The 14,388-nt window shown below is 38.7% G+C and overlaps 1 protein-coding gene across 1 annotated transcript in view; it reads left to right on the top strand.

The window, feature by feature from the left end:
* The window catches only part of ADARB2 (adenosine deaminase RNA specific B2 (inactive)), a 365,713-nt gene that overhangs the window by 1,348 nt on the left and 349,977 nt on the right, over nucleotides 1-14,388 (top strand). The window lies entirely within an intron of this gene.

The raw sequence follows: 14,388 nt of genomic DNA, 5'->3' as shown, positions 1-14,388 counted from the left end.
TTCATCACCAGCCCAGGGCTCCCCCAGTGGGGCTGGTGTAAAACCAGACCCTGCCCCAAGGTGAGAGGCAAGGTCCTAACATGCCACCTCACCTGCACAGAGTCCACGGGAGGAAGGAAAGACCCTCCCGATATGCCTGCTCTTTCCCATGGAAGAACTTGTTATCAGCAGCTCCTAAGATGAGTCTGCAGGAGAAAGTTCGGCTCTCACCCTTATTTAAAATGTGTTGATTTTAAAAAGTGAATACAGAGCTATATGAACAGTTGGCAGCAGGACTGAAATGTGTCAGATTTTCCAGTTTTTCTGACACAGGACACCCTGTCAATAGAGTTGAGGTTGTCCACCCTCCTGGGGATTTTCATCCTTACACTAGCCTGAGACAAGTTTCTGCCACATCTTTTCCCAGCTGCCCTCACACACGGCCCAAGTCCTTCGTGACTCCTTCCAGTAATAGAAATTACCAGAGAGAGTGAAGACACAAATGCCAATATCAAATAGATTAATTATGATGGCAGTTCAGGACCGCAGGGACCAAAGGTAGCCTGACAACTTCCTTGAAAGATTTCAGAGCCTTCTGAATGGGGTAATTTCGTGATTCTAGTTTAACTCACAGAGCTGCTCCAAGTGCAGCTGTTTACTCTATTATCTGGAAATTTCTTTTTGAAACAGATCTGTTAATGCTAACAAAAAGTGGCAACGATATTGAAAAAGATCACAGAATTTAATATGAGCATAACTTATAAAAGAGAAAAAAGAAAGCACCTTGTATACTACAAGTGTTCATGTCTCCAAGCAATTTTGTTTAGACTATTTAAATATTTAGAATATTGAGTATGGAATAATATTTCACAATAAAGCAATCTATAGAAACAAAATATAAGCCAATGGATATTGGTGCCTTTCTCAAATTCATTTTTCATACTTTTAAAGGCCAGTCATGCTATCTTAAAAGGCATTCAATTTTGGGAAGAAAAACAAGAAATCAGAAGGAAGATTTCATTTGCTATAAACTGAACTCTAACAATTAAAAATAAAATTTATATGAAATATTTCCATGCTTCGATTATTTTAAACATACCGAGACTCTTAATTTTCATAGTCAAAAAGTGAAGTGGGAAAGAGTCATCAGGTTGTGTCTGTTAATTCCTATTATGTGTAGACTTACGTGTGGGGGTGAAATTTCCTGTGGCATCTGCCGACAGCCAAGAGTCAGATCAAACTACTAAATATTCACTTTTCAAGGGAAAGTTAATAATGTAAATGTAGGTGATCAAAGTAAAAGAAAACAACAATTATGAGACATGATAAATCATTATTTGCTTTTTCTGGGAGCAAACCAGTTTTTGTATAATTCCTAGTTATTACAAATGCTTGTTATTCTCTTCTATTAAGAAAAATGGTAAACTTAAATTATGTCCTAATATCCATACTAGAATCTTAACAGCAGTAACTGAATAGAAAAGCCTCAGCTTTTAAGCTTATCTAGCATTAAAAACTCTGTATTTGCCGCAGTTTAAAATCCACATGTGTATTGATGGTTGTTATGGAACCTTAGTAAGGCCCTACCAAGTATTAACTGAAGCCTCTATTTCTGAGCACCAAGTCAGGGCTCTTCTCATATGTGAATAAATACATTACAATGAAGGTTAACCTTTTTTGCCAATGGTACGGGTTTTTCCGCCCATTCAAATGAGCAGGAGTCATCTTTGAAGATGCATCGTAACTTTATAGTTTCCAGTGCTGTGAGATGCTACAGGATTTCTAAATGTATACTCCAAGAGTGGCTTTACTCTGATTTTTTTATTACACTTTTTATGGTCAAAATAATCTATGGGCTCTGAAATAAAACTCAGTAGCCACAGCTTTAGTGTGAAATTTATACAATACTTTTATTATTAAATGTGATGCAGAACCTCAGAAATGAAATATTTTCCTGTACTAGGTATTTTTAGTCTCCATACCACATGGAAGTTACGCATCTTTAAGAATCAAAAAAAAACAAAAATAAAAATAATGTACCCACAGAATATGACTTTCAGGTATTAACTACCCAGGACCTGCCTTTCCCTCTCAGATAAACTTTAGAGAAGATGCTCAGAGTAACCTCCCAGCCCTGAAGACCTTTTCTGTTATTTTATCAGTACCCCGTGCTGTACATTTGTACATTTGCTCTGTGTGGCATTTTTAGTCAGGACTAAGTTTCTCTTAGAAATTATTTATGAATAATTTACACTTTGGGTACAGATGAAAAATGTCAAAATATGACATTTGTAAGGGAGAAAAATGGGCAGCTAAAAAACTGTGCAAAGGACAAGGAAACCATCTAGTTTTTGTACATGTGATCAAGGAATGTTCACATCCTCTGTGGCACGTGAGAGATACATAGGTTGATTCTGCTTCGGTTTTGTTCAAAGACTTTCAGGAAATCCTGGGGGCACTTGTAGTTTTGCAGAGGCAGTATCTGCTACCTGCCCTCATTAAATATCCATTCAGTTCATTGCTCACCAATTCTAAGAGACGCACTTTATTTTATAGTTCTGTGTGGAATGATGCAAGGTGATTAAACAATCAAATCTATATTCTGTGGTTGTATTAATGTATGCCTGTGTTAGAAAAGAACTGAATGTGTCAATATTATAAAAGGTGTCTATTTTAACCCAAAATATTAAAGGTAAAGGTTTAAGATATTTAAAATTAGTATCAGCTCCGCCAGGTAGAATAAGGGGCAGCATGCATCACAGGAGCCTAACAGCTTGTATATAAAGACAGATCGCTTCATATCTCAGAGCCATTGGATTCCTTCAAGGTAATATGTCTGAGGAATTTCACAGATGTATTTTCAACTATTAAAATAGTAAATACATTCTGTTCTGTATATGTGTTGTTCTTTCTTTTGTGAGAGTAGTTTTCCTAAAAGAAACTACGCATTAGCATGGAATGCATTTTGTAAAGTATTTTTGGTATTTGACCCATTCGTATATACAATGTGTAAAATGAAGTTTCTGGAAATTTTTTTTAATTGCTCTTTGAACATAGACATATTTAGAGATGGACTGGGAACGAATACAAACTCAGCAGTTCCATGCAGTTAATCAGGGTAGGGTTTTCCATGGTGAGTCAGTTGTTAAATGGAGGAAGGGAAGGAACTTTGGAGAATTATTTAAGGTGCTTTGAAAATAGCTTTTGTTAAGTCAGTTGAATTGAATTCAGTCATCAGTACATGACCTTTGTTTTATTTTTATTTTTTGAGGTATTTGACAGCAAAATAAGTTAAGACTTGTGATTTAGATATTGCTGCAGGGTGACCGATCACACAGTTTTAGAAAATTGATGATGAATTTTGGACAAACCAAGGGAGGTAGGAGCATGTCCAGCTGCCAAACACTATGAAATTCACATAAAAAGTTGGCAAAGGAGCAGAATAAGTAGAGCAGATGGATGAGAGGCCAGGCTTGTTGTGAAATGGAATTTCGTGAAACATTAATGAATGGAAAGACTGTGCTGAGGAGGAAGTAGCGACCATGTGGCTCCTCACCCCCTGCACACCCAGGTGACACCTGGCTGTGCTTCATCCTGGCCGGTTGGGGACACGCTACTCTGCACCACAGCTGCACCCCGCCCCCCGTGCCCTCATTCACCTCACTCTCCTACGGCTCGTGAGGAAGGGCTGGGTTTAGTGATGAAATTAAACTGATTAAACCTTTCACTGTCATCTAATTGTATAGGGCTTTTTTCCTTTCTCTTTTTAAAATTTGTATTCGTACCTCTGGTTTCTAGGGACCGTGTAACAGCAATAATTTGAGGATGCTTTGAGGACACTAGCTATGATGAGTGAATTCGACTTTAGAATAAAAATAGGAGGTTCATGTATCCATACCTAAATAGTGGTGATTTGTTTATTTGCAGAGTGCTGTCCCAAAAGAGCATAATGTAAGGGAATGCAGAGTAGAAAATTGTAGTTCTCTTTTTTAGGCATGAAAAGAAAACATGTTCTGAAAGCATCCAATGTTCAGTTTAAAAGATATAAATATGCATATATATATATATATATATATATACACTAATAGCAAGATATGTATTTGTTGTGTGTGTGTATATATACATATATACTAATAGCAAGATATGTATTTGTTGTGTGTGTATGTGTGTATATACACACACAGTAAAGACAGTTGAAACATTTGAGCATTTTTATATCTGCCTGTTTCTTTTCCTAAAATGTTTGAAAATGATTTTTTTTAATATGAACAGTTTGAACAGCTCATAAAACCAAAAGTAATTATACCATTCTGCTCTTCATCACTTAAAATATTTTTTCTAAATAGATGCTGTATTGGGGGATTGGGCTCTTAATTACTAATAAACAAGATTTCTAGAAGGCTGAATCTTCACATGGTCAGCAAGATTTTAAAAACACTTATTAGAGCCATTTCAAAACTGAAAAAAATAGGTGAATGCCTAGTGAAATATGAAAATATTGTAACTATTCAGTGTTAGCACTAACCATGTGGTGGTTACCTACTATAAGAAAAAGCAACATAGCAATGCACTGGCTGAAGAGCCGAAGAACCCTGGTTCATACGTTAGATGTCTGTAAATAGAGTGAACCTAAATTAACCCCTACTTTTCAATTAAGTGTTTTTCTTCCACTGAAATACAGACGTGTGTGCCATTAAATACTTGATTGTGCAAAGACAATTGTTTGCTCCTAGCTGTTAATATGTCATAATTCACTTGGGAATGTATCACTATCAAATCAAGGGACACTGCTTTCAAAAGAAGGGGAAAACATCAGTTCAATTCCTGAGCCACATGTAAACCTGATCGGTTCCTGGGAGACTTTAGGGAACAAAAAGGGAGCGAACATTTAGAAATTTTGAAACATAGACTCTTATACTTGAATAGGTGACTCCCTCGATTCCAAAACATCTCCCCTGGGTGATTAAACTCTTATTTACGTGCTTATCTTATTTCAAAGGAACAGGGACAGGGTATTGCGTCTGATTTCTTGACTGATTCTGTTTAAGCAACACGATACTAAGCGCATCTCCTAGAGCCCTCAGTCTCCGCCTGCAAATGTAGGGGGAGTCCAGTTTCCAGGAAGCACTTTAAAGAATTACAACCTAAAATCGGATATGTTTCCTTTTTAAGAGATCTGTAGTTTCCCCCAAAAATAAACTTGGTCACTTGCAAAGACAGAGAATTTTTTTCTGAAGTATGGTAAATATTTGAAAGTAAAGAGTTAATTTGAGTGCTTGGGTCCCCTCTATATGCTATGGATATTTAGTCATCTTTTGTTCTAGTTACAGGTGTTGAGTATGAAGGGCAGAAAAATAACCTTGTTTTATTACTTTATTGATAGGAAATGAATATAATTAGTATCTGGTTTCTGGGGAGAAAGAGTCTGTAAATGTCCTCTTTGTGTTGTAAAATATACACACACCAACACATACATCTACGTATACATATATATGAATTTACTACCATCTGTTTTAAATAATAAAAATTACCAATAGTTACTGTTAAAAATTTTTAATCTCAAAAAATAACAGTTAGGTAATATAAATTTTATGTTTCTCTTAAAGAGGAGATTTTATGCTTGATTAAGAAATAGTGTCCAGTAAATGTAGTATTTATAGAAACAAAGAAAAGCAGTATTTATGTGTAAGATGGAAGAGCTATGTATTTAAGTGCTCAGGTGCTTTTTAGATTTTAAGATCATTTCTTTTGAATCCCTAAAAGATGAAAAATCTTAAGAGCTTTTTTTTTAGCTGTGTCCACTTAAAATGACAGCACTGAAGGTGGCTTCCCCAAGCTGCTTTGATACAGAGAGGGCAGGGCAGTCGTGTGTGTATATGTGGGTGTCCATGTGTGCACCTGCTAATTCAGTTCCAACATGAATATACCAGAAGCTGGTCTCAACCCAGAAAGGTCCAGATCTGGTCCCACTGTTAGTACATTCAAAATCTCCCAGGGACTAGGAAGAGAAGTCCAGCAGTGAGACAAAGTGCAGTAGGGCGGCCGTCACCGCTAGTGTGAGCACCTGTTCATGTCAGCTACAGCCGTTTGCATTAACTCTGCTGAGCTCTTTAGAACTGTGCCCAGAGAGAACTTACTTGCAAAGGTGACAAAGGTTTCTATCAGTTGCTGTTGCCTCACAGTTTGGACAATAAGTAAAATGAATGTTGCTCAGAATATGCTAGTAAGTCCACTTTTCTGGAGTCTCTACTATCCAGAAGTGAACCTTACACCCAAATGAGAGCTCAATAATTTCAGGTGATTTGCATGTAATGCAAAGTGTTCCTTTAAGTGCCTTGACACCAGGATGTGCTTTGGAGAATTTTATAGATTTAATTAATCTTTGCTGCTCCATTTATTTCAGATGAAATCTCTAATTCTTGTTTCCTACAGCCAAGTGATAGAGGCTCTGCTTCATCGTTTGTAAAGTCTTAACATGATTTCTCAAATATGTCTTCCCAAATGTGGTATTTAAATAAGACAAGGGGAACCCAGTTCAGAGAACTTGTCACTAGTTGAAATGCTAATGCAAGGCAAATCCCTTCTATGGTTTAAAACAGATAGAAAGTGGGGATGCTACTGTTTCTAAGAAGCAGCACTTGGGAGTCAAATCAAACTAGCACCAAGCACATACCTAGGACACCAATAACTGATTAATACAGCTTTTATCAGTCTGACTCCATTGGAAGTACACAGATTTTACCCTCACTAAAATTGCTGCAATATTTCCTAAAAGTTTAATTGCTTTTGGAAAAGTGCAATTTAATAAACATGACAGAAACATCAGCAAAATAGATTTTGACCTCCTCAGCTCCCCAAGTCTGGCTGGGTTCACTCAAGCCTGTCTATAACAGATGCTCCACTCGCATTTGGCTTACGGCTTTGAAAATAGATGTGTCCTTAAAGGAAACATGTGCTCTCTTTTTATTAGACTGTGTTCAGGCCTGAGTGCTGAAACATAAAATTTGCACAAGCTCAGACATTATCCGGCATGCACATTTTAAAAACGGACTGTTTTATAAATTTGGATGTTGAGCAAAATAATATTTTTAAATAATGCCCTTTACTCTTCCTTAGGTGGATAAAAAACATGGAAGGCCAAATGTAACCATAGACATTAAGATACTGTGTTTCCATTTTGACTCTAAAAATTAATACTGTAGATGAAAGTTTTTAAAAGACTATCCAGATTCGAACAGATTCTAATAGACAGTGATTTTTTAATTCAGAACATACAGTTCAAGGAGAAATTTTTAAAATTCAAATGAGTTCATGCTGCTAAATTTCCTTTCTAAAGAAGAAATAAATTTGACATAAAAATCATTGCTACATCTCTAGGAAAAATACTAAGATAAACAGAAGCTTTTAAAAACATGCGAGAGAGTAGAATGGGAAATTACACTAACTTTGACAGCCCTTGAAAGGTATGAACTACGAGCGACCACAGTGTCCTCTGAAGGGGGCTTTGAAGCAGCTCTGACAAGCACACCTCCCATGATCGGGCCCTGCTGACAGGCATCTAGTCAATTCTGATGGAAATTCAGGGAAATATTTACTTATTAAGCATTTAGGATGATAAGGTTATTCATTTTAGATCTAACAAATTTGAGAGTTCACGTGGTTTTAGGTTCTCACCTGAGTTTTTTAAACCGGAGTTTTAGGGAATTTCCATTGTAATTTGGGCTTTTGTTTGTAGATGATGAATAGAATTCAAGTCATTAAAAAATGGCACTTGCAGGTTTTCTGTAGATTCCTAATATACACATATAATATACAGAGATGACAAACTCAAGATTTGAAATACTAGAAGCATTTATCAAAATAATAAATGCTGAAATATTAAGAGTCTCCAACTCTGAAACAGCAGGTCTAATACATACACATTGTTAAATGAACATTTAAAAAGTTACATGTAGAAAAAAATATTGAATCAACTTCTGAGAGCACAGACTCCTTGAAAAAGAGTGAAAAAATGGCCTTGATGTATGGGACATGCTATCCAATTCTGCTCTGTTTGTAATTTTCCTTAAACATTACATACAGGCAAGGGCTGTGTTTGATATGTGTAAGTACATTTATTCATTTGCAGATATATTCCCTCAGGTGCCCACTATGGGCTAAGCAAGGAGCTGGGAACTAAAAAGACAAGAAAAATAAGTTGATATGTCCTTCTGTCTGAGCTCATATTGTACACGGGGATGATACAAACATAAAATCAAAACAGGGAACCAAAATAAACTATCTGACCCAACACAGCATTAAAGTCTAGGGATATATATTTTTTAACACAAAATATTATAGTTTTTACAAAATTTATTTCTATTGTATTTCTTTTATTTATTTCAAGTGAAACTCCTGTATAAAAGCTAAATCATTAAAAATATAAATTTCTCTAGATTTGAACATTTTTATTCCTTCCACAATGTCAAAACATAATAGCTACTCAATTAAAACCCACTGAGAAAATTGATTTTGTTTTGAAATAAGAATTGCTTAAAGAAATAATCAGAACAATATAGTTGAAAGGAACATTTTCTAAGGAGATTTTGTAGATCAGAAGAGCAGTTTCCATAAGGGAACAAACAACGAGAGATGGTGTATAGGGTGATACTCCTAAGCCACCTTGGGGGTGATGGCAGTAGGGTAGCAGGTGCTTTTTTCACCCCTTGTTTTGTAGAATTAGCTGCAGGTTTGAATGGCAGGCATTGCCCTGCATGCACGGTGACTTCTCAAGGGTGGGCCAAGATGCGGCTTCTTTGCTCCCAGAAATTAGCATGGTGGCTGCCTCATTGTACACCATCAGTAAGTGGTTGTTGTAGAATTAATGATCAGATTTAGATTGCAGATTTAGAAAGGACACTGTCTAATATACTTTTAAGTCATTGCTACATAAATTAGAATTTATTCGTTCAGCAAACATTTGTGGAGCACCGTTGTATCAGCCACTGTGCTAAATGGCAAGGATTAAGCAGAGACAAAGCTCTGAAAATGCTCCAAAAGAGTCAGAAAGCACATCTCAGCTTGGCGGTGGCTTCTCTGTAGTTTATGCTGAAGAGAGAGTTTACAGATCCCCTCAGAAAGCTCAGAAGGCACGCTGCTGTTTGTCAAGCCAGCCATGCTGGTGACTGGCACACTCACGGGTGTTTGTAAGGATGGGATGCGATGAATTCCTCAGATCCAAACAGATCCCGCAGGTGCTGTGCAGTGAGCAAGCCTCTGGAGCCCAGCGCCCTGCCTCTGGACCCAAGAGCTCTCAGCCTCTCCCTCCTGTGCCTGCTGATTGGGCGTAAAGGTCATACACCTCCTCCTGCCCTGTGTGTGCACACCTGTCCTTGAATCTCCCACACCTGTACTTGATTCCAGGCTCTTCCTTCTAAGAAGAGCCAGGCCCTGCCTAAGAACTCAGCCACCATCTTGCTTCTTGGTTCTCAAGAATTCAACTCTCTCCTCAGCACTGAGGGCAAGCACTGTGTGTGTCTATGTAACACAAAAGCCTAGCACCAAGCCGAAGAAAGCAGGTAAACACAGCATCTGACCTGTGATGTAGCTAAACACTCTTTGTGACCAAGGGCGGCATCTCTGCCTGGTGGTCACACAGAGTAGGATGTAGGGCTCCCCGACTAGTCGTAGAAGGTGCTCCCCACAGCCACGTGCACTCAACACTGCACACACAGAATACGCCATGGAAAAGACGAGTCTTATGTGTGTGTGTGTGTCCCTTGCTTCTTTGTGGACAGCATACTCGGTCTTCCTTACCTCTTGCCTATAAGATGACTTTGAAATTCTCTCTGTCGCTGTCTCTTTCACTCACACCCATTAATTAAGCAAGACATGTGTAGAGCTGCCCCTAGTGCAGCCCTGGGATATAAAGTCTCCAGGGCCACCACTGACTTGCTTGGTCTGCTCACTTTGGCAACAGCGATCCTGGCTGCATTTCTCAGTCTGGATATTTATCTGTAATGATACTCAGGAAGGTTTCCAAATTTGACATTAGGGAAATAATAAAAGAGTGAGTTGATAAAACTACACAATGGATTGAAGGCTACATACCATTTGTATATATTTAGCATAACATATTATAGTTCTACACAACCGAAGTCTGACAGTAGCATCCATCCTGCCACACCAAGGGACTGTTTATCCTTAATTCTGTGTGGGTCAGCAGTTGCCTTCCCTCTGGCCTCATCAGGGCTCTTCCAGTGTTCAGGCTGAGCTGACCCTTCAATGGCTCTCAAAAGATGGACTTGACCCATGTTTTTCTCATCCAAAATGGTATTTCCTCCTAATGGGGTTCTTACTACTAATATCAAAACCACCTCTGTATGTGAAAATATTCTTATTTCATGTATGAATCTAGAGACATTATCTACTGTATTTTGAGCAAGTTTCTGTTCTCCAGCATTCCCTCTTGGTGTTGCCCTGGCAATGCCATTTATCTTCCCCTGACCTGTGGATGTGTCCTATATGACTTGGAAGCAATGCTATGTGATTTATCCTGCTATAGTTTGCAAGAACGAATGACTTTCTAGTCTGGGTTCACAAAAAAACAAGCCCCAACACTTGATGGAGAAAAAATAAATGGGAACATTGTGTGGCACTCCCCCAGTGACATCGCTGGGCACACTGGTCCCAAACAGGCATGTTGAGTTGACTCACATCACAGGCGCAAGTGGGTGAGTAGGCATTTGGGGATTGGACATGTCTGTTTTACAGAATGTTAGCCTAACCCGAAAGGTTAGCAAAACACAAGGGGGGACAAATCCTGAAAGATTCATTTAGTTGAGACTTTGCTTTAGTGTTTTCAACAAGATTCCCCGCTCAGTCAAGTGTAAATCAGCAATGATGGGGACTGTTCAGCTGACTGCCTATTTGGCCCACAGGCAATAAGAACTAAAAATTAATGACTAATATTTATTGAGCACTTAGACTGTTCTACTCCGGAAATTCCTCTCTGCTGCACCATTTCCTTACCTATAAAATAGGAAGAGAATTTTAAATATCAGATTGCATAATAGTCCTGAGTTATAAGATTTCATGCATTTCATATGTATGTGTGTGTGTGTGTGTGTGTGTGTATATATTCAGACAGTGAATAGCCAAATGTCTGTCATATTTAAAGACCTATAAGTGAAGCTTTAAGATAAAATTTAGAACAGGAGGAGGTTTTTGTATTCATTGATCTAAATTAGCTATACAAATACTCTGGACAGTGTATTAGTGTACTAGGGCTGCCCCCACAAAGTAACAGCCTGGGTGGCTTAAACAACAGACATTCATTTCTCCCAGTCCTGGAGGCTGGAAGTTCAAGATCCAGGTGTGAGCAGGGCCAGTCTCCTGGGCATGTAGATGCCGTCTCTTCCTATATCCACACGTGGTCATCCCTCTCTGTGTGTCTGTGTCCTTATCTCCTCTTATAAGGACTCCAGTCAGTCAGATGGGACAAGGGCCCATCCCATGACCTCGAGGTACTGTAATCACCTCTTTAGAGACCCCACCTCCAAGTACAGTCCCCTTCTGAAGTCCTGAGCATTAGGACTTCAATATATGAGTTTGAGGGTCACAACTCAGCCCATACAAACAGAAAGGCACAATTCTGTCCCCCTCCAGAGACATTTCCTGGAAGCTAAAGTACATCGTTAGGTTATCAGCTCCCTCGTCTAAGAAACATCACCCCTACTTCAGTGATGGCCCAGAAACTCATCAGCTCCATTCATCACCGCAGAGCCTGTCCGTATAAACCATCATATCACCAGTGGATGATAAATACTCATAGAATTAGACTCAAAGCATATTTGATTAAATGTCCAGCGTATTTTTCTTGATGCTGTCACGGGTGCTGCCGTCCGACTGCCGTGCTGGTGTGAGCCTCCATGAAAGTGTTGTCCTCCTGTGTTTCCTCCTGTCCTAGTCAGAGACGATGTGACCTCCAGGGTTCCAAGGAGGGCCCCTGCCCACAGCGTAAGGGGGAGAAGCGGAACACGCTTCCACCTCCCCGACCGCTCTTTCTCCAACTTGATAAAATGAGCCAAATATCTTTCCTACTGGGAGATGAAGGATCCTAGGAGATGATTAACTCAACATCATCTTCCTTTTAGGGGTGAGGGAAGTAGGACCCAAAAACAGAAGAGGCTACTTCAGAAAGCCGGATGGTGAAAGAGCCTCAGTTCAAATCCAGAAACTTTGGTGTCCAAGCAGATGCTCTCGGTGAGAAGGAAACATCATCAGTGTGAATTGGACATATAGGTACCACAAGGCTGTCGTGGGGGCACAGTCCCCAATGAGGGGACTCTCGAGGTGAGGATGCATAAGACACAAGAGCAGCCATCCTCCGGGCAGTGCGAGCTCACTGCCGCTTGGGAGACTCCTGTCAAAACAGCTCAACAGCCATGTTACCAGTGCCCTGTAAAGAAGACACGGAGCTGACACCCACGGCGCCAAAGAGAGGGCTGTCCCTTCCATTTTCAGGACATACTGGAAAGCATGAAACCAGCTCATAGTGTCTTAATGAATGTATGTGTGTAGCTGTATTTGTATATATGTAAATACATGTATATGCAAATACCTATATATACTCATTTATGCTTCACTGTGCTTTTATTTACTAAGTAACATGAGTAACAGCTTTCTGCCTTGGAGGTTAAAGGAAACCTTAGTGATTGAACAAACTCATTCAACATCTTTCATTTTTTAGCTATCTATATAACTGGTATATTAAATTCCAAAATAAATATTAATTATACAATGTAAAAATATTTAATGAATACATTGAATTAAAATTAGAAGGGAAGATATTTTACATTCTATTTCTGAAAAAAAATAGAAGTAAAGGCAGCCAGTGTGCTGCACATACACAACACCCACGTGCACAACAGCCACATACACAAGAAGATGAGTCTAGATGAGCACATTGTTTGTTGTGACTTTCAAGTTGGTTACTATTTTGCAGTGAAAATAAAAAATAGTATTCATTCACTAAAATGCTGTAATTTGAATATTATAATTTGAATATTATAAAATGTACTCATCAGATTTAAATACACTTTTTTGGTTATCGTGCATCTGGATTTAAAATAGAAACATTCTGCATTACCTTCTGTGTGCATCTCTGTGCGTTTGTGTACAGGATATCTTTCATCCACTTTCATGCATAAAGGATACGTTTGCTGTTCTAGTTTGCTAGATTAAACTGGCTCAGATGCTATACTGGTGATAGAAAGTTAAAATCAAATTGAAGCCATAGGTAAACATAAAGGTTCTGTTTTAAATTCACTGGGTAAAGGAATGAAAAGTGGATTACAGAAACAAATTTGTGTACAGAATAGTCAAATAGGAATCTAAACTCACCACATGAAGATTGATCCTGGACGTGTTCACTTCAAAACAAAACAGCTAATACCTGAGACCCTCATAGGAAAGCACACCCCACTCCTGCTGTCTAACCAGGAGCTGCACACCAAGGCAAATGTGTGCAACTCCACCACATGCAAATCTGTTGAGATTGCTGGTCCCATCTGCTCAAAATCTTGCTTATAAATTCATTTTACATAAACACACACAGGTAGGGTTCTGGGTTCTTTTCAATTCTTTTGTAAGCAAATCACCACTTCTTGGTGACATTTTATTCATAGTGAGCCAGTGAATCTCGGTCCCATATCTCCAGACATAATGGGAGGCTCCCTCCTACCCGGCATGTTGAGGACAGAGTGGGCTGAGCACACATTTCTTTACACCGTTCCCCATCAGTTACATGGATGGAGGGCAGCTGCAAACCCAGAGCTAGGGGCTGAGAAAGCACAGATTGCAAACCACAGAAGGTTCTGGAGCCTGGGATCCAGAGCCAGTCTGATAGGGAGGCAGCATCTCAATATAAGTGGGACTCAGGTTACACATGAAGTCACATATGGCTTAAATGGGCTCTTGTAAACTTCCCTGCTGGCATAATACTAATGCATAAAAGTATTTGTAAAAACGTCTTCCAACTCCCAGTTGACTTAAAATAGAAGTTGTTCCTAATCTGAATGACTTAAAGTGTGTACTCGTGTGTGCAATTGTGTGTCTTTGCACTCCATATTAAAACTGTGCAAACAGCAGAGCCAGGTCACTTAGTGTAAATATAGTCTTTCCCAGATTAAAAAATGCACTGGAAAATTTTGGAAATGCTCTGATCATAAGCTTTTGTTTTCAAAGTTTATTTGTAATACTTAGTCTTTCTGAATTATTTTATATCAACATTAGCATTTGTTTGGTCTTAAAACACATAGTAAACTTTCACCTCTTGCAATATTCCGGCTCATTTCCCTCTCTTTGTTGCCTTTTCTTTAAGTGAATTTAATTCTTTAGCCAAGTTGCATAATAATGAATCAGTTACTA

This window comes from Manis pentadactyla, chromosome 3, assembly GCF_030020395.1.
Source record: "Manis pentadactyla isolate mManPen7 chromosome 3, mManPen7.hap1, whole genome shotgun sequence".
In the NCBI taxonomy this organism is placed as follows: domain Eukaryota; kingdom Metazoa; phylum Chordata; class Mammalia; order Pholidota; family Manidae; genus Manis; species Manis pentadactyla.
The sequence above is the reverse complement of the archived record's forward strand: the minus strand, read 5'-3'. Positions and strand labels throughout refer to the sequence as shown.